The 23,784-nt window shown below is 35.2% G+C and overlaps 1 protein-coding gene across 2 annotated transcripts in view; it reads right to left on the minus strand.

The window, feature by feature from the left end:
- Positions 1 to 22,939, minus strand: part of LOC126751328 (5-hydroxytryptamine receptor 1) — a 109,413-nt gene extending 86,474 nt beyond the window's left edge. For both annotated transcript variants that reach the window (XM_050461513.1, XM_050461512.1), the window contains exon 1: positions 22,905 to 22,939. The gene's annotated coding sequence lies outside the window, so the exon portion shown is untranslated. The remainder of the gene's footprint in view (positions 1 to 22,904) is intronic.
- Positions 22,940 to 23,784: the final 845 nt, after the last annotated feature.

Below are 23,784 nucleotides of genomic sequence, written 5' to 3' on the forward strand. Positions count from 1 at the left end.
TATACTTATATGTACATACATATATTTTTAAAGGAAGCAAATAAATTTATTAATTTCCGCATACCATATTCTGCAATTCATAAATCATTAAGTCAGATTCAAAAACTATTAAACGAGAGCAATTATATCATTTGTACATACACAAAAATTCCTCAATCATTGGATATTTAAATATTTAACATTCCTGTTGGATGCCTTCACCTCGCCAGATTTATTACGTCCAACTACAGCCACAGTAGCTGTTACTTGTTTGATTTCCTACTTGAAAGCTTTACTTTATTACATTTGTTTAGGAATTTATTATTTATTAGCTAATTACTTGCGGTATTTTTATATAGAAACAAGTCAGAAATCGCAGAAACCATCTTACTTCCTGACTACTTTGTTAAGTGCAAAACGTTATAATCCAAAAGACAACTTCTATGAATATATATGGATATAACGGGTCATCCAAGTGGAAGCACTTTTTTCAATAGCATTTTTTTGACAGATCACACGTGAGTCATGTCAAGCTGTCATGTTATTTTTGCTCAGTATTGTTTGGCATTTCATCATGGAAAGACTTGTGCCTGAACAACGTTTACAAAACGTTCAACTTTACTGAAAAATTCACGTGCTGCAAAAAATGTGTTTCTCGCAATTTGCTTAACTTAAAGTCAACATAATCTGCCTACTGAGTGTACTATTCGCAACACCATCACCCAACTTGAGACCCAGAATTCATTACTGAATAAAATTCGACTCAAAAGACTACGTCCAGCACGCAGTGAAGAAAATATAGCAGTCGCAGCTGAGAGTGTACACTGAGACCGTGGAGGGTTGATTCGGCACCGTTCGCAGCAACTCGGACTGCCGTATGAAATGACTTGGCGTATTTTACGTTGAAATCTTAATTTGAAGGCATACAAAATACAGCTTTTGCAAGAACTGAAGCCTATCGACCTTCGCAAGCGACATCGCTTCGCTCTGTGGGCTTTTGGAAAGATTCAAAAAGATCCGATGTTTTCGAGCCAAACTTTATTCAGCGATGAGACCTATTTCTGGCTCAATGAGTATGTAAACAAGAAAAATTGCCGCATTTGGAACGAAGAGCACCCTGAAGATATTCAAGAGCTGCCATTTCATCCAGTACAATTGGTATCAAATGGCTTACCGCCATGAAAACCCACTATTTGATGCCTGAAATTGTAGCTTTTGGTCTCGGCAACATTTGGTTTCAAAAAGACTTTGCCACTTTCCAAATATGGCAATCCAATCAATGGATTTATTGAGAGAACACTTCGGAGAGCGGATAATTTCACGGTTAAGGCCGGTCGATTGCGCACCAAGATCGTGTGGTATCACACCGTTAGACTTTTTCCTGTGAGGATATGTAAAGTCTAAAGTACATATATGCGGACAATCAGGTATCGATTCAGACCTTGTAGCAAAGTAGTAGCACGCGTGTCATTCGCCAATTACCATTCGAAATGCTCGAACAAGTCATCGAAAATTTGGACCAAACGGATGGACCATCTGTGACAATGGATCACCCTGTAGTTAGCAATGTATATCTACTATTGATTTCATATATGAGCACGTACATACTTATGAGCTCACACACACACCAATATTTTCATGTAAGTATGTAGGTACAAATTAAATATTTTCCGGAAAATGCAAATTGAGCAAACGCTGGAAATGACAAATTATCACAAACGTGCACACACACTCACAAACACATAATTTAGGCGCACGTACATTATTGAATTATTAGAACAATATCCATATATTTATCATACGTAACTGTATGTGAATGTATATTCATTAGCTAACATTCTTATGCGAAAATCCTTAGAATAATAAATGTCAACATGCCTGGGCAATAAAACAAATTATACCCTTCCATCCAATTACCAGTAATTTGCAGCTGCTGAAAACTTCTATAAATAACTCATTCGCATATATTATTGTATTCTATATAGTATGTTATATACACATATATAGTATATATGTACATATTGGTATAGAGACATGCAGTCACGCCATTGTGGACCTGCTGCTTTCATAGCACTCTTCTACAAACATAAATAATGAACCACTTCTTTAAACTCCTGCAAGGACAAATATTTGATCCAGGCAATCAAAATTAATTAGCAGAACATAATTTTGACACGTGCAGACTTTTACATCAATCAACTCTGTACATGCGCGTATGTATGTTTATATTTTTGTGCGAATCCACACTTGACATCTTATTTACTTTTGCAAAGAGGCCTCAAAAGCTGGAAATAACATGGAAATATTTTTGGGCAAATTTATTTGAGGAAAGCTGTTCATATGCACGTACTTTAATTGAGCTAAGCTAAGTGCGAAATTCGAAATCAACTGCTAGTTCACATTTATGATCCTCAGGTAGTATAAATAATAAATCCGTTCTCCATACAACTTTGATACATCTGCTTCTTTCAGGATTTTTACCTCATGAATGAAATGATTGCGGTAAGATGCTAAAGGCAAGTAGTTCAGCAGATCTCCCGCGTTCTACTATGTGTCACACAGGAGGTCCATTGCTAGAGCACTGGAGATCTAACTCGTCCACATTCCGATGTCAGCGTGGCTAGCTCATCGGCTTTGCAGTTTTCAACGATTCCGTTATGATCAAGCACCCAAAAGAGTCTGTTGATGGTCATGCCTTAATTATAACACCCTGAACAGGGTATATTAAGTTTTCAACGAAGTTTGTAACACCCAGAAGGAATCGTCAGAGACCTGTCTGTCTGCATATATTAACATCTTCTTACCGATTTTGCGCTAAAATATAATTTTTTCAAGGTTGTAAGTTTATTTGTGTAATAAAAAATATCATGGCGTTTTAGTTTTTAAGATATCGTTCTGAAGTTTTGCAAACGTCATTTTCTCTTCAAGAAGCTGTTCATTTGTTGGAACTGTCGATTTCGGTAATAAAGACCTTATCGTTTGTTAACAATTCATCAATGAAATCATCATTCTTACCATTGTAGATCAGATTCGAGATTTATAGAGATTCCGTTAGATGTCGCCAGACACGAAAAATTATCCGGTGTTGTAACTTAACAAGAAAAAACGGTAACTTCGGTTGCACCGAAGCTAAATACCCTTCACAGGTGCAAATCTGTTAGTTTCAATATATGTTAAAGAATTTGCCACAATGCAGTTTGTATGACAGCTATATAAACTATAGTCAACCTATCTGAACAATTTCTTCGGAGATTACATTGTTGCTTTAGAAAATAATATATACCAAATTTCGTGAATATATCTTGTCAAATGTTAAAGCTGTCCATACAAGAACTTGTTTCCGATCGTTTCCATGAATGTGAGTATGGCAGCTATATTTTCATATGTTATTTTAGTGGATATACGATATCATGTCGTTGAGGTTCCGACAAATGAGCAGCTTCTTGAAGAGAAAATGACGTTTTCATTTGATAAAAGTTATTGGCTTTATATTGGGCCGTCGAAAAAGTAATTTCGAATTTCGTATTTCAAAAGATATTTTAAATCAACTGAGTGTTGGAAAGAAAACAGCTCGACAAAAAAAAATTAAATACTGATCATTTATATATATACTTTATTTGGTATCCGACGATTCCTTTCATCTGGAACTTGTTACAAACTTCGTGACATAGACTTAATATACCCTGTTCAGGTGTTGTAAAAAGATGCGTTAGATGAATGAAAAGTAGTTCAGCAAGGTTGACAAGCGATTTGTACTTGACGGCGGTTTTGCAAGGGGTTCAGGTCTTTTGGTACGAGTCTAGCAACGATACTGACTACTGAAGGCTATACCAACCGAGAATTATAACAAATATAAGAAAAACTTATTTAAGTATTAGCAAGCAAGGTATTAGCTCAAAAGGAACCGATTTAAAGGCGATAATACAGATTTGTTTGAAAATACGCGAAAATCTTGACTTCTTGTTAGATCAAATTTGATGAGCTGATATAATATTAAAGCGAAATTTAATGATTCAAGACAAACCACCGTTATTTCTCATATAATATCGGATGATCTAGTATACTAACAACTCAATTTTCTTATATTATTATATTTTGAAGTAGAAATATGAAAACCTTCGGAATTACTAGATACCCTTTTAGGTGTAAATAATTTCAAACCAAAAAAAAATTGAAAAAAGCTATAGACTCATTCCCTATTTATCTGCTCATATATATTCATACATTTAATTGGTTGATTACCTAATTTATTAGCGCAACAGGTGGTGCCCAAAACAGAGCATGAACCACATAATGTATCTCACTTGTATATATAAATCTATATATGTATGTATAAGTGTACTGCTACAATTACCGTAATGTAAACATTGTTGAAAAATAAACAATAAAATTATTATACACTAGATATAAACAGCTTAAGCTGTGAGTGATTGATTAAAAGTAAATTTTGTGGCAGCCGAATATCGGGTGGGAGCTGCTATCTTAAGTTAGGCAATTTTCGGCAGCAAAGAATTGCTAGTAAAGTGTGTGTAGATGTTTAAGAGTTGCATAAAGCAACGCTTTATCAATTTTGATGAATTACTATGAACACCCAGTGTGCCGGCGTTGTAAGGTATAATATACATACACAAAGTTAAGTAAATGGTGTTTTAAAGACATAATATTAGTGGAATATATCTATTTACATATATGAAAGAACGACAAAATTATAATTAACTCAATGTTTTAGCGCCAAATAAACATTCAATCAACTGCAGAGCTTAGAGTAAACGAAGGCATATGAACACTTCTTCAAGGTGTTGAGTGCTGTATACATAAGTATGTAAATATTGCTATATGTAAATATGTTTTTGTTGACAATTTTTCGTTCATGGTTTATATGTAGCGACTTTATGTATAAAATCTTTTTACAAAGCCAAAATAATGGGTCTGGCTAAGGTATTCCGTCTGTCTTTGAACTGCACTAAAACTCACAAATCTGCCACCGTGGCAGTCAAAGCTATGAAGCCATTAACGGTATTTTCATAATATCACGTCGCAAGTTTTGCTCATGCCACAGCTAATGCTTACAAAGCAAGAAAAATAATAATAAAGTAAGTATATATATTTTAGAGCGGGTCGAGCTTGTTTATAAAAAATTGCATTTGCGGAAAATGCTCTACGAATCATGCCGAACAACTCTGCGTAAGAAAATATAGGTCTACAGTAGATTCGCGCCCGCTGCTTTTAAGGCGACATTAAGCTTTTTTTTTAAGCATTTATAAAAATCTGTTCACCAGTTTTTCAGCAAACCGATTGAAATTTAACGCCTAGGTGTATTTCGATATTGCATTATTAGTCCAATTCGGGAGACTATATTATATAAGTTTATTTAAGTTTTAAACATCAGCTAAATATTTAAGAGCATATAATTTTGCTGAATTCTACTCCAACATATAGGGTTTTCCAATAAAAGTGACTTGATTTCTTTACAAAAAAAAATCACAATTGTTAGGGGAATTCAAATGTTTTCTATTTAATATGAAGTGCAATCGATACAAGTTCTGAAAGTAGCGTTCAGAGCTCGCATTCGACACAGGAAGTGTGCAGAATATGTGAAGAAAGCTATGAATTATGGGGATCTTCAACGCTGCCTTTTGATCAAGTTCACCTTTGAGCATCAAACGTCGCACGAGGTTGCCATTATCCAAAAAGCATTTGAATCTATCCATCAAGTAGTCAATAAAATTTTCAATTTCTTTGGTTTTCAAAGCACATTCTTTTCGGGAAGCAGTAAGCTCAGTTGAAATCCATTCAAAACTTCTCTAGGAAAAGAAGATTTGAAAACGCTTCGCCAATTGTATTCAACATATAGATAGACACTGAGACCCTGTAGTGTTCTTCGCAAGTTCTCAAGCAGAAATTTTCGCGTTTTGTTTGTCGGCCACGGATTCTTGGTTTTTCTTAGTGAACTTTCAGCTCTGCCGCCATTTTTTTTCGTGTCTGAATAAATCGAAAATGTTCCACAACTTTTTGTCTTCGATTTTGGAACGTTACAAGCAACGTATCTATCATATTTCTTTCCGAAGAAGCAGAATGAGTTAGAGATAAAATGTCAGATAGGTCAAAAATTTCATTTATAAATTGGAATTTGCACTCGGCTGCGATGAGCATCGTTGCTTTGGTTATGTTTATAGTATGAAAACCATTTTATATGGAAACAGATTTGTTCGTATGTAGCCTTAGAGAATATAAGGGAACTGTGCTTAGCAATTTGTAATATTAAATTATGTACTAGGCATTCCAACAACATCAAGCTCGCCAGAAGAAATCCTTGATAGGTTTTATATTTCTTGTGTATTCCTCTCATTTTGGTGCATCTAATACAAAAGCAAATAACTAATTCACGTCGAATAATATTAAACACTCTGACTCTGACCCGATTCAATATATTGTTCTGACTCAAAGATATTCGTAATTTTCCCTCATTTCTCTCCTCGAAATCCGCCACTGTTCCACCATACCAAAAATCACGACAAGCTATCAATTTAGGTGAATGTAGTGGTTGTTCAGGAAGAATTTGTTGATTTTTTTCGCGCCGAAATCTACAGTTTCGTTTATTTACCGCACCACTCAGTTAGATATTGGTGAACGATTATTTTGATAATTAAATTGACTAATTTGTAAGCGTTGCTCTTGCATATATCTTTCCATAATGAAATTGTAAACATTACTGAATACCATAAAGGAAAAAATTACATATCAGGATATACTAAAAATGGCCGAAACTATACATGGAATCATATCATTCCTATTGGAAAACCAATTATGCTTTATTTTAAATAGAAATTAAATTACAAGAAATTGCCTTTTTGCATTATTTTTATTTCAAATATTAAATTTAAGTTTGGTTTTCCAAAAGCATGGCATACGGTGTCATATATATTGATATATTAAATTTATAATATCATAAAATGAAAAATAACTTTTTGAATGCTGCACTAACTCCAAAACTGTATACAACATCGTCTCATATGCCTTCCGCAGATCTTAGCATTTTAGACCAACACACGATGCTTGAACTAAAGCCTCAGTTATATTGTAGTTATGGACGTGAATTTTTCCATATGAACCACCCAACTCAAGTCTTTTTATGAAATGCTTTTTGATTTGAAATGGTATCTTCACGAAATTTGTTGTAGATTATTAACTAAGACACAACCGCTGAACATATTGTGCAGATCGGACCACAATAGCCTATAGCTGTCATATAAATTGAGCGATCAAAATTGAGAAAATTATCTTTTTAATCGTTTTATGCTATAAAATACACATATGGAAGATGTAAAAGATGTTAAAGCCAAAGTAGACTTTTTTTCTTGTTCTTTTATGAACGAACGAAGAATCAAACTCGCAATCTTTCAAGGTCTTAACAAGTCATCATAATATGAAAGAGACTTTTCTCTAATTTTTTGTATATAAAAAAGCGGTTTGTTAAGGCTTAAACAGTTAGAAATAACTGTAGAAGATTTGTCGAATATGCGATTTTCCGTTTTTCTCTCTACTACAAATCGACCCGCTCTAATGTACATATACAAGTATATGCATATTTAAGTAGGTGCATGCTTGTTTGTAATTTTTATTTACGCAAATTTTCTGAATCAGGCGAATTTTGCTGAATAATACTTTCACGTTGAATATTGAGGCGCTTTGAAATTTCCCTTCCAAGCGCTGAGCTACGACAATTGGCCACCTACCATACATACACATGTGCGCATTCTTAAATACTAAGTTATTTTACTTGGAGCTCCTTTTCGTTAAATCATCATCAATCATACTCACCGCTCCATTGATAAGTTTGTTCCGCAGTTGATGTGCGGCGATGTGATGAAATGTTTGCTTGTATGTGTATGTGCGCCAATCTTTTGTGTGTTTCTATACACAAACGCTGCTGTGGGCGATATGGTGCTTTTGTTGTTGCTATCGCTAATGTTGATCTGGCGTCGAAAGCGATTATGATTAGTTATGAATTGAGCTTGCTGCTGTGTACGCATACTTACATACAAACATACTTACATATGTATGCTTTTATCTGTGCTGGAGCTGTTGTCTCTGCTTGTCTCCTTGCCCCCAACTGCTAATCGCTCGTTAGTTACATAAATTGGGTGTCGGAAAAGCTTTGTATTTGATGTGCACCTTAAACTTCGATCGTTTAAGCAAATAGCTCATGTTTTACTGTTATCACTAGCAATAAATATGGCATCTAATGTGCTGCGCGATAATTTAGTGAAACGGTTTAGATTTTATTGGAACCGGAAATGGATAATAAGCTCAATATCAATGTTGTTTCAACCCGAGCAGCTAGGACTATTCGCAGATATGCAGATCCTTTTAGTATTTACCGCAGCTATTCTTCAGAGAACAGTATTTTCAAAGATTCTTATAAATATTAAATATTGTAACAGTACTGTAAGTATAGAACCGAATAATATTCTACCACATTAAAGTAATCTTAAACAATATGTTTTTTAAACTACTGTGTCGTTATGGAGGTGCTTATTCCATATAAATTTTTTTGTTGGGACCATAAGCTATGGTTAAACTGGCAGCATTAAAAGGTTATTATTAAAGATAGATTGAATCGGAAAATCGCCCACAAAGCGTCATTAATCGGAAACATACAAACTGACATTAACTGGGTTTTACAAGAAGAAACGAAAGTGTAATTTGGTATGCTGTGAACTGAAATATAGCAGTCGTAGCTGAGAGTGTGCACGAAGACCGAGGAGAGTCGATCCGGCGCCGTTCGCAACAACTCGGACTGACGTATAGAACGATTTTGCGCATCGTTTACGTCGAAATCTTAAAATGAAAGCGTACAAAGGACAGCTTGTCCAAGAACAGAAACCGTTCGACCTTCCCAAGCCAAATCGCTTCGCTCTATGGGCTCTTGAAAAGTTTCAAGTACATCCGACGTTTTCGAGTTAATTTTTGTTCAGCCATGAGACCAATTTCTGGCTCAATATGTATGTAAACAAGCAAAATTTCGGAATTTGGTACAAAAAGAAACCTAAAGAGATTCAAGCGGTGCCATTTCATTAAGAAAAAGCAACGGTTTGGTGTGGTTTATGAACCAGTGGAATTATTGCTCCATATTTCATCAAAAATCATTCCAGTGAGAACGTAACCGTCAAAGGCGACCGTCTATTTAATGCCTGAAATTGGAGCTCGTGATCTGGGCGACATTTTCTTTCAAGAAGAGGGAAAGATAAATCTTCTTAAAGAAAAGTAAATCTAGCAAATTTCTTAATGAAACTCGCAAAATATCTTCTTTCTGATAATAATATGTCGTAATGTCAAAACTTAATTAAAACCGGTATATTTATGTAAAATATCTTAAAAAGTTAACATTGGATACTTTAAAGACCGATAATGTGGGAAATTCGGTCCACGTAAATGCAAAATACGATTTTCTAGATTCTACCAAACTACCTGGTCGATCATTGTGTAAAATATCTTCTTGCGTGAAAACATTTTCTTTCCTTCTTTTGATTCCTAGTCACGATATTCCCTTGGTCCTTATGACCTCTGGCTTTCAACTTGACCCCAAACCGTTTATGTTGGTTAAAATACACTGAATTATGCAGATTAGTTTATATGAATTAAGATGTGAATTATTGTCGGACAAATAAATTTTTGATGCGTTGCCATTGCTTTTTACCGAAGTCATTAAGGCAAAAAAGGGTCTCATCTGAGAAGTTGGAACGGCCTTTCAACGATTTCTTCGAGAACGTGAATTTGCGTAATAACATTGGACAATGTCCAAGCGCTGCACCAAAGTGAAATGTTTCATGCTGAAATTGCAGACCTTACTGAACACACTAAGAAAATTGTACATAAATTCGGTATAAATTAAAGTTTGCACAAAAAGAGCTTTTGAAGTTTTCAAGAAAAAATTTGTATAATATTTTTTTTTAATTGCACTGTATTTAAAGTAACATTGAATAATTTTATGAATCAAACTCAAAAAAATAAATTTTTTTTGAGGTTTTAAATAAAAAATGCTACACGAAAACTTGTTGTAAACAAACTTTGGTCAAAGCAAAAAATTCGTGCATTCGCTTCAAATAAATCAACATCTCATTTTAAACGAGCAATACACTTATTTACAAATAATCAATGAATGAAAAACTCGCAAAGCAAAATGCAATATGTGTTGTTTTACATTCACTTTCACCTCACTCTACAAATATTTACTCATTTATACACTACACACTTGCATAAACACTTATAAAGACTTGTGCTTTGGCTATCGGATATGCTAAATCACTGAAAACCGCAAACATTTAGCTACTTGTATACAGTGGCGATAAAAATTGGTAAATAGTAAAAAGCGCTTAAAAAATTTAATTTATTTAACACACACTTTTTAGCAGGAAGTAAACAAATTTAAACTTTTTTATTTGTTTATTCGAGTTTTTTTGTTTTAATGTATTTGTGGGCGCGGGTGAGCTTTTATTTACAATAAGTGAGTAAAAATACACAAAATGCTGATGGAAGCAATACTTTGAACATATCCGCCAATTAAGCCAAAAGCACTAAAATTAAAGTGGATGTGTTTACAGAAGAAACTGAAAAGCAATAATTAACATATGGTCAATCTCTTTATTGGCTGAAACTTTTCAAATAATTTGGCAGAATATGCGCTATTTAGGAAATTACTATTTCGAGGTGCAAATTGCATGCAAATATGAGTTTTTATACGGTATAAGTGTTTTGACTGCATTTCAGCGCCATTTATTTATTGACAAGAAAGTTTAAACATTTTTCAAATTTACAAACAATATAATTATTTTTCAAAATATCCGAAAATCCAAATTGTGAAATATTTCATCATGTCTTAATATCTTAAACGGTGTTTACAAATTTTGTCATGACATTTATAACGCCTTAAACGTCGACTCTTGAAAGTACATACATATACATATGTATATAGCTAATGACCAACATGTCGAGCTGGGTCGATTTAGTGGTGGTATAAATTAGGCCCTCAGTTCTTAAGATATCGGCCTGTAATTTTGGATGCGTCTCTTTCTACACAGGAAGTTGGTCATTTGTCGGAACAACGATATCGGACATATAAAGCACAAACTTACCGATCCTACTCAAGTCCTTATATGGGAGAGGGTTTTCCAAAAAGAATGACATGATTTCTTTTCATTTGTTTTCCTTGTATGGAAAACTTTTATACAGTGTGATATGGTTTATAATCAAAAACAAGAAAAAACGTTAACTTCGGTTGCACCGAAGCTAAATACCTTTCACAGGTGCAATTCTGTTAGTAACTATGTGTTCAGTTTGTATGGCAGCTATATGCTATAGTCAACCTATCTGAACAATTTCTTCGGAGATTACATTGTTGCTTTAGAAAATATTATGTACCAAATTTCGTGAATATATCTTGTCAAATGTGAAAGTTGTCCATACAAGCATTTGATTCCGATCGTTCAGTTTGTATGGCAGCTATATGTTATAGAGGTCCGATATCGGCCATTCCGACAAATGAGCAGCTTCTTGAAGAGAAAATGACGTTTGCAAAATTTTAAAACGATATCTTAAAAACTGAGGGACTAGTTCGTATATATACAGACAGACAGACAGACAGACAGACAGACAGACGAACAGACAGACGGACATGGCTAAATCGACTCAGCTCGACATACTGATCATTTATATATATACTTTATAGGGTCTCCCACGATTACTTCTGGGTGTTACAAACTTCGTGACAAACTTAATATACCCTGTTCAGGGTATATTAACCACACTAATTGGTAAGGAAACTCAAATGATTTTTCTTAATGTGAAACATAATCGATACAATCAACTTTCGAGTACTTTTTCCACTAAATCAAATCATATCTCATGAAATGAATGTTCAGTATTGGCTTCTAAAGCTTGAAAAGATTTTGGTTTATTGCTAAAGACCAATGTCTTCAAATAACCCCACAAGAAATAGTCTAATGGTGTGAAATCACAACTCCTAGGAGGTCATTTAATGTCACAATTTCTTGAAATAATTAAACCTCAAAAGTTTTCTCGCAATAATTCGCTTGTTGCATGTGCTGTGTTGCACGTAGCTTCATTTTGTTGGAACCAGTTGTTGTCAAGACCAACTTCTTCCAATTACGTCCATAAAAAGTTGGTTATTATCGATCTAAACCACTCTCCACAGACAGTAACAGTGTCACCAGCTTCATTTCGAATTAAGTACGGACCGATGATTCCACCAAACTAAAACCACACCAATATTTCAATTTAGTTGTATGTAATGGTGGTTCATGAATAATTTGTAGATTTTCTTCGCACCAGAATCGACAGTTTTGTTTATTTATGGCACCACTCAGATGAAAGTGAGCCTCATCGGAGAAGATGATTTACTTAGAAAAATATTTTCGTTTTCAAATTGTTCCAAGGCAAAATCAACAAATTCATGACATTTATGGTGCAAGCCGAGTTTCTCAAATTCCGCAGGGTTGTGGATTGAGACCTTATTGGATTCGACAAATTGCGGTCTTCAGCTACATTTGCCTGAACAGCAGCAATATTTTCATTATTTCGTGCGGCTCATTGTCTTATTGGCATTTGAAGATTATGCAAAAAAAAGCTAAGCTCGAAATATTGAGCAATTTGACGAATAGCGAGCAGAGAGCGAAGCTTTTCAACCATAAAATATCAAAAGCGAACGAAAAGTTGCAATTGGAGAACGATTATTTTCATAATTAGGGTTTTCACAAGTATCATAAAGTTATAAATTATAACGATTCGAAAACATAGCATTGAGAATTGTAAATGTGTAATCATTTTTTGTATGAAATCCATCAACATTTTTTTTAAAGAAGTGTAAAAATTTATAATTTTACGATTTTACGATACTTTACGACGGGTTGTGAGTACCCCAAATAAAATTTAATAATTAGTAAACATTCAACATTTCAGTAAACATTACTGAATATAATGAAAAGATATTACAGACCATGACGTATTAAAATTTTGCCGAAAGTACACCTAGAAATTAAATCAGCTCTATAGGAAAACTTGGTATTTGAAAAGGACGTAGCAAAATTTGACAAGGAGTTTTATCCAAGGGATTACTACAATCTCCAAAGAAATTGTTCAGATTGGACAACTATAACACATAGGACGTAGCAAAATTTGACAAGGAGTTTTATCCAAGGGATTACTACAATCTCCAAAGAAATTGTTCAGATTGGACAACTATAACACATAGCTGCCATTTAACCTTACCGACTACAATCTAGGGCAAATATCTTGGTATACTTTTTATAAAAAATTCACTTTTGAAGGTGCTAGTTTCTGTGCAACCGAGGGTAACGTTTTTTCTGCTTTCTTATTAAATTTCCGAAAACTACACTGGACTGAAGAAACTTTGCCAATTCCGAAGCTATTAAAACTAATTTAAAGCAAATAAAACTAATTTATTCAGATCAAAGAAGCTTTTTTGATTGATAAACATGGGATAAAGAATTCCCTTCTTTGAAACCGTTTTCAACAGCAAATAACTCGAATAAATTATTTATATTATTTGTATTAAAACTATTTTACTTAAAAAAAAAAATTTAAAAGACCAAATAAAAAGAATCCACAAACAGAATCAAAGTTTTTCATTTTGCAAAAAACATCGGATGGTAATTTTTGCGCCACCTGCTTTATCTGAATTGATCGTTGTAAGTTTGGAGCGCAATAAGACATTGCCTAGTAAATAAGAAAAGATCCTTCGCTATGAAAATATCAAATGTCTTATATCTAATTACTATCCTGAAAGCTAAAATAAAAAAAGAATTCTTCTAAATTTATCAACTGAGAATTGTACAACCTAATGGGTCTAATGGAAGCGCAAGCGTTCTAATGATGGCTTAGGTACTTTCAACCAACATGTATTACGTGTCAAACTAAGTGCGTACTTATAGAAATAACGTTGCACTTACTCTGTGATATTTTCTGGTTTATGTTTGCTAGAAATAACTTGATCTCGTCAGTTTTGTGGTTCCATAACAGAATCCTCTTTTTATCTATTTGAACTTACAGTAACTAAAGCAAAACCTGATATTACAAGCAAAAAATCAAGAGCTATTAATGCATTAAAAATAATATTTTTCAACAAGCTATAATAATTATGAATGCAGTATAAAATATTATTATTAATTTACTTAGTCTTATCATATATATTTTCCCAACAGTATTTGGTTTGTGCTATAGAGGTAATTTTTTACAATATTTCAAACCATTTACTATTTCGATTTAAATATATTCAAGTTCAGATTTATAGTCTTTCTAATCAAAGTTAAGTTGGAAGTACTGCCTACGCGCTAACTGAAAGTTACCTCAACGTGGTAAAAAACTGGACGAATTCAAGTGGCCTAGCTGTGAAACCAAGTAAAATTGAAATGGCTTTATTGACCAAAAAGAATAAGATCATACTGTTTCTCTCACATTTTCAACCTGTTGATAAGATGAAAAACCTAGAGCTTATCCTTAAAAAGCTTTCATGCAAGCCAATATGGAGGAGCGAACAAGGGAGACATGAGCTGCTTCACCTAGAAGACATATTGAAAAAGGTTAGGTCTCTCACCACAGATAGTTTTTTTGCTCCACAACATCATAATAAAGTCAATAATGTGCTACAGTATATACGTTCAGTGGAGGATGCTCGAAGAGGCTACACTAGCTACGAAGCTTGAACGTGTCCAAAGGGGCCAAAGAGGCTATATTTGATGCACTGCGTACCACACTTATAATAATGTGTAATACCATTTTACACATAGCCGAGAATACTGCCGGCAGGTGCATTGCTGCGAAATAAGCTCTATGAAGACATCCGAACAAAAACACGCCGATTTTCTCTCATCCTTTACTCAATGCAGAGGCTACGCCTGGCTGCTCACACACCGAAGATGGACTTGTGAATAGGGAACAGTGCGCTTTTTCTAAGCAAGAAAAGTAGGTTGGAGGGAGAGTTTTCTGTAAGGAACAGTTGTCAATCATAGCTTTATTTTATGTGACCACTGTAGTGTTATTTAGGTGGTGATAGACGTATTGTTACGAAGTACAGCCTCTTTCATAGAGGTGAGCTTACTTTAGGAATGCAGAGCAGCGATACTAGCGCTGACCACGCTAACTGTGTGCTCAAAGCAAGTCAAAGAGTGTCGCACCTCACTAAAAATAACATCTAGCTACCTGATCACCAAACTCGTTTGGGTGCTTGATCCCAGCGGAATCCATGGAAACTTCTAGCTGATGAGCTAGCCAGAGGGCCACTCTTGCCATGCTCACTTTGGAATAGGGCAGAGTTGGATCTCCATACACAACTTCCGTTCTAGCAAAGGACCAATACACCTCATGTTCGCTTAGAAGGCACTGTTCAACATCTAGCTCCTTTGCGACTGCAAGGTCCCTTCGACGCGTAAAACTACATGCCATTAGCATCCTCCGCAACTATACGAATTCTTACTAGACATTTTCCAAGTCTCATTCATGCAGAAAAGCTAAAAGTCTTGACGCAAATTGTTAAAGTTGTGTGGAGAAGCGAGAGGTGGAAATATCTAGGCATTTTATTCTCCATTGACCATCCTTTGCAAGACTGAGGATGAAACATCTCGGCAGTCTTACCTTCGGCGAACCATAAGAGATAGGCGAAACGGACATTAGTCGTCTCAAGAAATTTGTGATTGGCTCTAAGCGTTTCGTATATTTAAAAATCGGTTTGACTTAAAAGTTATTTTTGGCATACACCGATAATCGCTAGAAATAACAACAAATAACATGTTTTCTGTTTTATATACAAATTTATTTTTACCTACATTAGTTGGCATAAAAATGCACCTGTAATATGTATAATATGACTTGAAAACTCAGTGTAATCAAGTCACACAAGGTTTTCTTACTTTGGTTTAATATTTCTACTTTTAGTAATATTTACGTATTTTAATTTAAAAATAATATTTTTATTCAGATTGGCATCACCATTTGTGACCAAACGAAATTTTAAAATTTCACAAAATAAAATAAAGCGCTGTCAGAGAGGCTAATCTCAAACTTCATTTCCTGCAACAGCCCCTATCCACCCAAGAGGCATGTATTCAGGTTTGCTGTAGCATAAAATGTAATAAATTCCAACTTTATTTTCCACTTAAAAACGGTCTATGGCATATACATAAGTGGCAGTTGTAGGCGGGTGTGTCCGACTCACACATACAAAAAGAACGGCAAATGTAGGCATATGCTAGGGTGGTTATCTGTAAGAATGTCAGTGCGTATGTATGCGCTTGGCTTTAGGTGTCTGGCAAGCGTGCCAAAAATAAACCAATAAGCTGAGATTTTATTAGTCACGTTTCCTCACCCGGCCGATTCAATGAGATTAGCTTTAAGCAAAATGCAATTGCTTACATCAATGGACTGTTTACGGAATGCGCCGTAAAGTGAAGGCAGCATAAAACACTTTTGTTGTAAATAGCAAATCCGATTAATAAACAAGTTTGTGGATACATTTGTACAGTAAATCCTCTGACATTTATTTAAAATACATATATACAAGTATTTATTGCAAAATAACCAATATGACTTAAGCACATTTAGCCGGAAAAGAGGAAATCATGAATGATGAGAAGAGCACGATTTAATTGATTGCTTTGCTTCAAGTGTACATTTATTTTACTTCACCATACTGGCCTTGAAGGCTCACTATATATATTTGCCAATTTCAATTATTTTCTGCTCGCAAATAATTTATAGCAATTAATTTCGCACTGGAAATTAAAACTATCGAGACTTTATTGCTAACGCTCATATTTGACAAATTGAAATTATAGAATGCTTTGCGGCAGAACGACAGCGCCAACAACATATTGCTTCAATTTCATTATAAATCGCATTTGCTTTGCAGCAGCTCACAACCAAGACGATAGGAAGAGTAGGAAAAAGAAGAAGAAAGACAGGCTGTGCGCTCAACCGCATGGTTGCCTAAGAAGAGCCTGCAATAAATTGCCCGTGAAGAATTGAGTGCAGAAAATATTTTAATTTATTATGCGAAAGTTAATACAAAGAAGCGCACGCTCACAAACTATACATTATAAAAACATATACTCAAAGATATATATATATATACATATATACGTATGTAATCACTTAATCGAAAGCCTAAACAATGAAGTAGTCCGCACTGACGGCCGAGCAGCTAAGACTTAGCACCGCGTCTACTTAATGCGCTAAGCGGCGCTGTTATAGTTGTTGTCTTAAATATTATGCGGCATGAAAAATTAATAGCTTGCATATAATTAATAAGACACGGATAGCAGTAGAGATAATTATCTTGTTATAATTACATGGTGATAAATTAGAGCGTTTCATGTAATTTCTTTCAGGTTTTTCCTGCTAGCTTAAATTATTATTGTACGGTTATTTTGTCGGCTAATTAATAAAGAAAATAAGCGCATTAAACTCATGGCAGCTAGTATTTGCATTAAGTCATTAAATGTTGCGTATACGCCCAGGGTGCTGAACAGATACCCACAAATCGCGTTGTTTATTGGAACAATTTTATTATTATTTGTGGCAATTAAATTACTTATATTTATGTAGGAAACTTTTAACTACATAGGTATTTGAACTAGTTGAAGATCCTGCTGTAGCGAATTGTGTAAGCTCGATAAATCGAGTCTATTTGACTATAAGCTATGAATATAGATATTTTTAATTGAAGCTAGAAAAACGTTAAACTTGATTATGTTAAGGATAGTATAGCCTTCACAAATGCTGAAATTTTCATACAAAAACTTGATTTTGCTTGTTCAAATTGTATGGCAGCTACATATATGTTATAGTTATCCGATCTTAAAAATTTTTTCAGATATTAAAGAATTGTTTTAGGCAATAGTCCATGCCAAATTTGGTGAAGTTATTTCATCAAATGAAAATGTTTTCCATATAAGAACTTTATTTTTATACTCTCGCAACAAAGTTGCTAAGGAGAGTATTATAGTTTTGTTCACATAACGGTTGTTTGTAAGTCCTAAAACTAAAAGACTCAGATATAGGGTTATATATACCAAAGTGATCAGGGTGACGAGTAGAGTTGAAATCCGGATTCTGTCTGTCCCTCCGTCCGTCATTCAAGTGCTAAAGTCCGTAAATAACGGTTGTTTCTAAGTAAAAACTAAAAGAGTGATATATACCAAAGATATCATGATGAAACTTGGTCCGTCACGTATTTCTTGGCTCCATAAGAAGGTTAAGTTCAAAGATGGGCAAAATCGGCCCACTGCCACGCCCACAAAATGGCGGAAACCGAAAACCTATAAAGTGTCATAACTAAGCCATAAATAAAGATATTAAAATGAAATTTGTCACAAAGGATCGCATTAGGGAGTGGCATATTTGGACGCAATTTTTTTGGAAAAGTGGGCGTGGCCCCGCCCACTACTAAGTTTTTTGTACACATCTCGGAAACTAACATAGCTATGTCAACCAAACTTTATAGAGTCGTTTCCTTCAGAATTTCCATATACAGTTTGAAAATGGAAGAAATCGGATAATAACCACGCCCACCTCCCATACAAAGGTTATGTTGAAAATCACTAAAAGTGCGTTAACCGACTAACCAAAAACGTCAGAAACACCAAATTTTACAGAAGAAATGGCAAAAAAAGTTCATCCAGACTTTTTTAAAAATTGAAAATATGGATATCTCAGGAACTACTTTTTCTGAAATTCGGTATATAACATTTTCTTAACACCCTGATGACATGCACGAAATATGGGTGAAATCGGTTTACAACCACGCCTTCTTCCAATATAACGCTATTTTGAATTCCATCTGATGCCTTCTCTTTATAATATATTCATTAGGAACCAATGGTGATAGCGGAATAAAATTTTACACAAATACGGTATTTGAAAAATATGTAAATGACGGATAATGAAATCTCGATTATCACTTTATCATGCGAGAGTATAAAATGTTCGGTGACACCCGAACTTAGCCCTTCCTTACTTGTTGTAAAGTTGCATTCAATATGATTGTTCAACCTGACTCAATGAACTATTCTTGTAACTTTAAAATACAAGTATATCAGGAATTGAAAACACAATATACAAAATTCGAAAAGTGTTCAACAGTATCAAGCACAAGTCCCTGCTAAGCTTCAGTAGAAGCTTAAAAAAGTATAAACCACGACGCAATTTTAGTATTACAATTATTTGTTCAAATATAGCTCTATTTGACAAAGCTACAATTTTAATACATGAACACATACATACATGTAAGCCTAAGTAAATAAACCGTTCGCTTTGTGCAGCAACTGCAACTACAATTGATTTATTTTTAATTACTGTAAATATTAGATTAATATAATCACTTTCCACATCAGCAAACATTTCAAAAAGCACGCAAATTTCATATATGTATACGTTCGTGTATGTGTGTGTGTGTGTGTGCGCGTTGTGCCGAATATTTGCCTGCAAAGTTATTGTGACATTTGCAAGCCACAACCACAAGCATTTGTTCTACAAATGAAATTAAATCCATTTGTTGATTTAAATTTGCACAATTTATTGTTGTGGTCACGCGCACTCATATCCAGGCGACGCACGGTGACATTTGCATGCGCGTGTGTGTATGCCTTTATATGCATGTATGTGCGTGGCATATGTACTAGTAAATTTGGCGGAGATAATATCGAATTTGGCAGCAAAGTGGATTAGAGTGTAGCGGAAATTTGTCTTTACATACATATGTATGTTTTCCTTCGCGCCAACACACACACCCACAAGTGACTAAGCGATTGCGTTTGTTGGGAAATATGGTAAATAGAAAATGTAAAATTTATGACAGCGAAATTTATTAAGCAAAAAGCGGAAATTAATATTTTATATTTTATTTTCAGACTTACATATTAATATTTATAAATTTTTTGTATGTAATACTTTTATTGTTTACAAAACTCAAACTTTTTTACAGACAATTAAACAGACATAATGCCACTATATCTAAACCTGGTATTACCGCAAAGCTAATACGGCTGCGTAAGTTACACGTTGAGCAACACCAAAGCATCGTCCGGATTGGCAAGGACCTCCCGGAGCCATTCGATACCAATCGAGGTTTCAGACAACGCGACTCCCTATCACGTGACTTATTCCACTCATTTTAAGAATCAAATAATTCGAGCTGAAAGCCTGAATAGAGAAGGTACAGTCTTCTATAAGCGTGTACAACTGCTGGCGTACGCCGATGATATTGATCTTATTGGCCTCAACATCCGCGCCGTTAGTTCTACTTTCTCTAGATTGAATAAGGAAACGAAGCAAATGGGTCTGGTAGTGAACGAAGACAAAGGCGAAATATCTCCTGTCATCAAACAAACAGCCGTCGCACTCGCGACTTGCGCTCACTGCTGACAGTCATAACTTCGAAGTCGTAGATAATTTCGCCTATTCTGAAACCAGTATCAACACCAACAACAATATCAGGTTCTACTTTGGACTGAGTAGGTAATTGAAAAGTAAGTCTTCTCTCGACGACCAAACTCTACAAGCCACCTATTTCATTCTGCTATATAAAGTGGAGGCGATGACATCATCTGATGAAGCAACTGCGGTGGGTAGGTCATGTTGTCCGGACGGAAGAGAATACTCTAGCTGCGAAGGTTTTCGCTTCAGTTTCCGCCAGTGCAAGAAAGAGAAGAGGAAGGCATACACTCCATTCGAGAAGGATCTGGCTGCACTTGGTATCGCTAATTAGGCCAAACAGAGTAAAGAAGAAACAATTTCTTAACTAGGCCATAACCGAGTAAGAAGAAGAAAAGTTCGTTAAAATTTTGAAATATCATTCGCATATCAAAAGCGGATTAATGGAGAATGAAATGAATAACACCTTCAGAAAGACTCACTCACATTTAACGTAAAGTAAAGTTGTCCACAATCGACGCGAGCATAGGTGATATCGAAAGTGTGTGTACGCCAGATGACATCCATTCGGAAGCGACAATCCACGCACAGCTTTGTCTGGCAGGGCCACTTATTCTGGAAGCTTCAACCACGCTCACAAAAGTACGAAAAAGTTCATCAAACACCATTTTAGCAGTAGATGGAAGCCCTGGCTAAAATTCTGTCAAAGGCGTCGGGGCCGAAAAATGCGCAGACCGCAAACAACGGATACTAGCATCCAAACCTCAGGAGGACAATGGAACCCTATCAGAAAATAAACAAAACACGACTCGGAACATTCGAGATTACTAAATGAAAGGACACCTCTTATAAGGGATCGACTGAGGGGGATATCAATTGACCATGAGTTTTAGGGACCGGTAAAAAGAAAACCTTCAGTGACGATGCCCAAGGAATTAGGAAGAGGCGGCCCGTCCTTCAACTGCACCATAGTCAACACTGGTACACTCGGAAGGAGCTTTTCCCCATAGCAACAGATAAGGTATGAGGCGACCTTCAATTATGCTCTATTGGATCTACTCCATTGCAATCATACGTTTCAACGTGTATAGTACGCCGGAGCTGTAAGCTAATGTGTATTAATTTACTAAGTGCATGATGAGTAGGTCCCTAGACCCTTGAATATTGGAATTGAAGCCGAGTCTGTAGGAGATATACCAAAATAGCAGCATAACAGATGGAGATGTCATAGTAGTGTCTATACCCACCAGTCCCGCACTTATTTCTTAAGTCTGTAGGTGGTAGGGCTCACTTGTTGTGCTTAGCCGTCCAGTTAAGCGTCGATCACCGTCAGATTACGACAATAATCGAAGGCTTGCTCCCCACGTTACTCTGGAATAGCAGTTTTGAAGAGGCTGCCAGCATTAAAATCGGCTACGATGCCCACGGAGAACACCCGGGCGCCCCGCGGACAAATATGCAGTTGGAGGGACGTGAAGACTTCTTAAAAAGAGCGTAGAGACATAACACTAACAGTGTTTTCATACGTTATTTACCTAACCTTTGAAAGTTTTGGTGGCTCGTTTTACTTAGCTTTCATGTAGTAGTATAAGTAGCATAAGTGGTACGTAATGATCCAGCAGTTTATCAAATTCATCAATTAAGACATAAGGACAGATGCTCTCATTTTGTTACTCGAATGTCGCCGTTCAGTGACCGAACCTATTTTAATTTAATTCGAAGTATGAATCAAATCTTTATGTGTTACATGACTTTCCTTTTGGTAGCTTAGTAAATTAATATAAATTTATATATATACGAGAAAATAAGTTTATACCTTATCTAGTCGTTAGTCAAATGCTCAAAAATAAACATATGCCACCACAAATAGAATAACCCTTCTGAGTGAATATTCAAAATAAACAAATTGCCATTAAAACTTAAAGCCTTAATCAACTGCAATACAGCCAGCCCACACAAACAGCGTCCGTGTGTATTCGTTTTGTCTTTTGCTACCGTTATGTTTACCTGTCTGCAATAAATTTGCGCCATAAAAGCAAACCAATGTCAAATGAAATTTATTGTTTGCCAAAAATAAAACAGTCCATACAATCTCAGCACCACAAACACAAAATAAATCGAAATGAAAAGAATCAAAGTTGAGTACACGAAACCAACAAGAAACACATGTTCATAGCCATATAAACACCCATATCAAATAATTACGTCCAGCAGAGCGCACACACGAGCAATGCGTTATAAGGGCATACGAGCCGGCTGCGTTCAACGCCCAGACAAATCAGCCGATATGTGCAGCAATTGACTGATTGCACCGCCTGTCAATATATCAGGCAGTGACAGCTCAATTTCTGAGCACGTGACTGGCGGCGCTATCTCAGCGAAGACCAAATTATCAAAAACAGAATCGTAAAGAAAGCAGCAAATGTATTGAAAGCAACAAATAATCAACGCTTATTACTCACCTTCGTGCAAATGATCGAAATGACATATTTTATCTGCAAAGTAGAAAAGATATCGCATTATTATGGTATTAAATTGAAATGGAAAATTACTTGCTTTACTCTTATCTTTAGGCTAGAAATAAACAAAGAAAAATGAAATAAAAGTTTAAAAATTCATATCTGGCGGGCTTATCTAGCTTTTAGCTGGCCAAAAGCTAAGTATATGCAGAAATACTATTGGCTAAGGACAAAGTATATCAATTTCAACAGAAATCTACAAGTTTATCTGCAGTTCTTGAGAGAGTTTTCAATTTTTAAGAAAGAATAATATTCATTTCCCCATTGCTAAGTAATGTATTTCCAATAATGAGTGTGTTTCACAATGATGCTCTTACTTGGCTCCATAAGGAGGTTTAAGATGGGCATTGAGTAAGTAACGAGACTATGTTTTTTGTACATATCTCGGAAACTAACATTGAAAAATGTAAGCGAGAGAAAATCACTAAAAGTGCGTTAAGACAAGGAGCAGCAAGTATAGAGAAATGAAATAGTCAACTGCAAGAGCAGATATAGAAATGTCAAATAATGAGGAAAATTCAAGGTTTTTAAGATTACCGGTATTGTTTGGTTGAAATAAAATTGCATTGTAGTACTACTCTCTCATGTTTCCAGTCAAGAAAACGAAGAAATCTCAAGTTGCACAAGCTGTGAGCTGAATGAGAAAATCAAAAATTTTAGAAACAAAAGATCCGCCGCTTACGACTTGATTACTGTCGAGGTTCTACAACAGCTTCCTTCAAAGAGTGAAGTAAAAATTACCAACATTACTAACGCGTCTTTCATCTTAAATACGTGCCAATGTTTTTGAGAAAATTATCATAAAAAATCTCAATAAAATCAT

Source organism: Bactrocera neohumeralis, chromosome 2 (assembly GCF_024586455.1).
Source record: "Bactrocera neohumeralis isolate Rockhampton chromosome 2, APGP_CSIRO_Bneo_wtdbg2-racon-allhic-juicebox.fasta_v2, whole genome shotgun sequence".
Lineage (NCBI taxonomy): Eukaryota > Metazoa > Arthropoda > Insecta > Diptera > Tephritidae > Bactrocera > Bactrocera neohumeralis.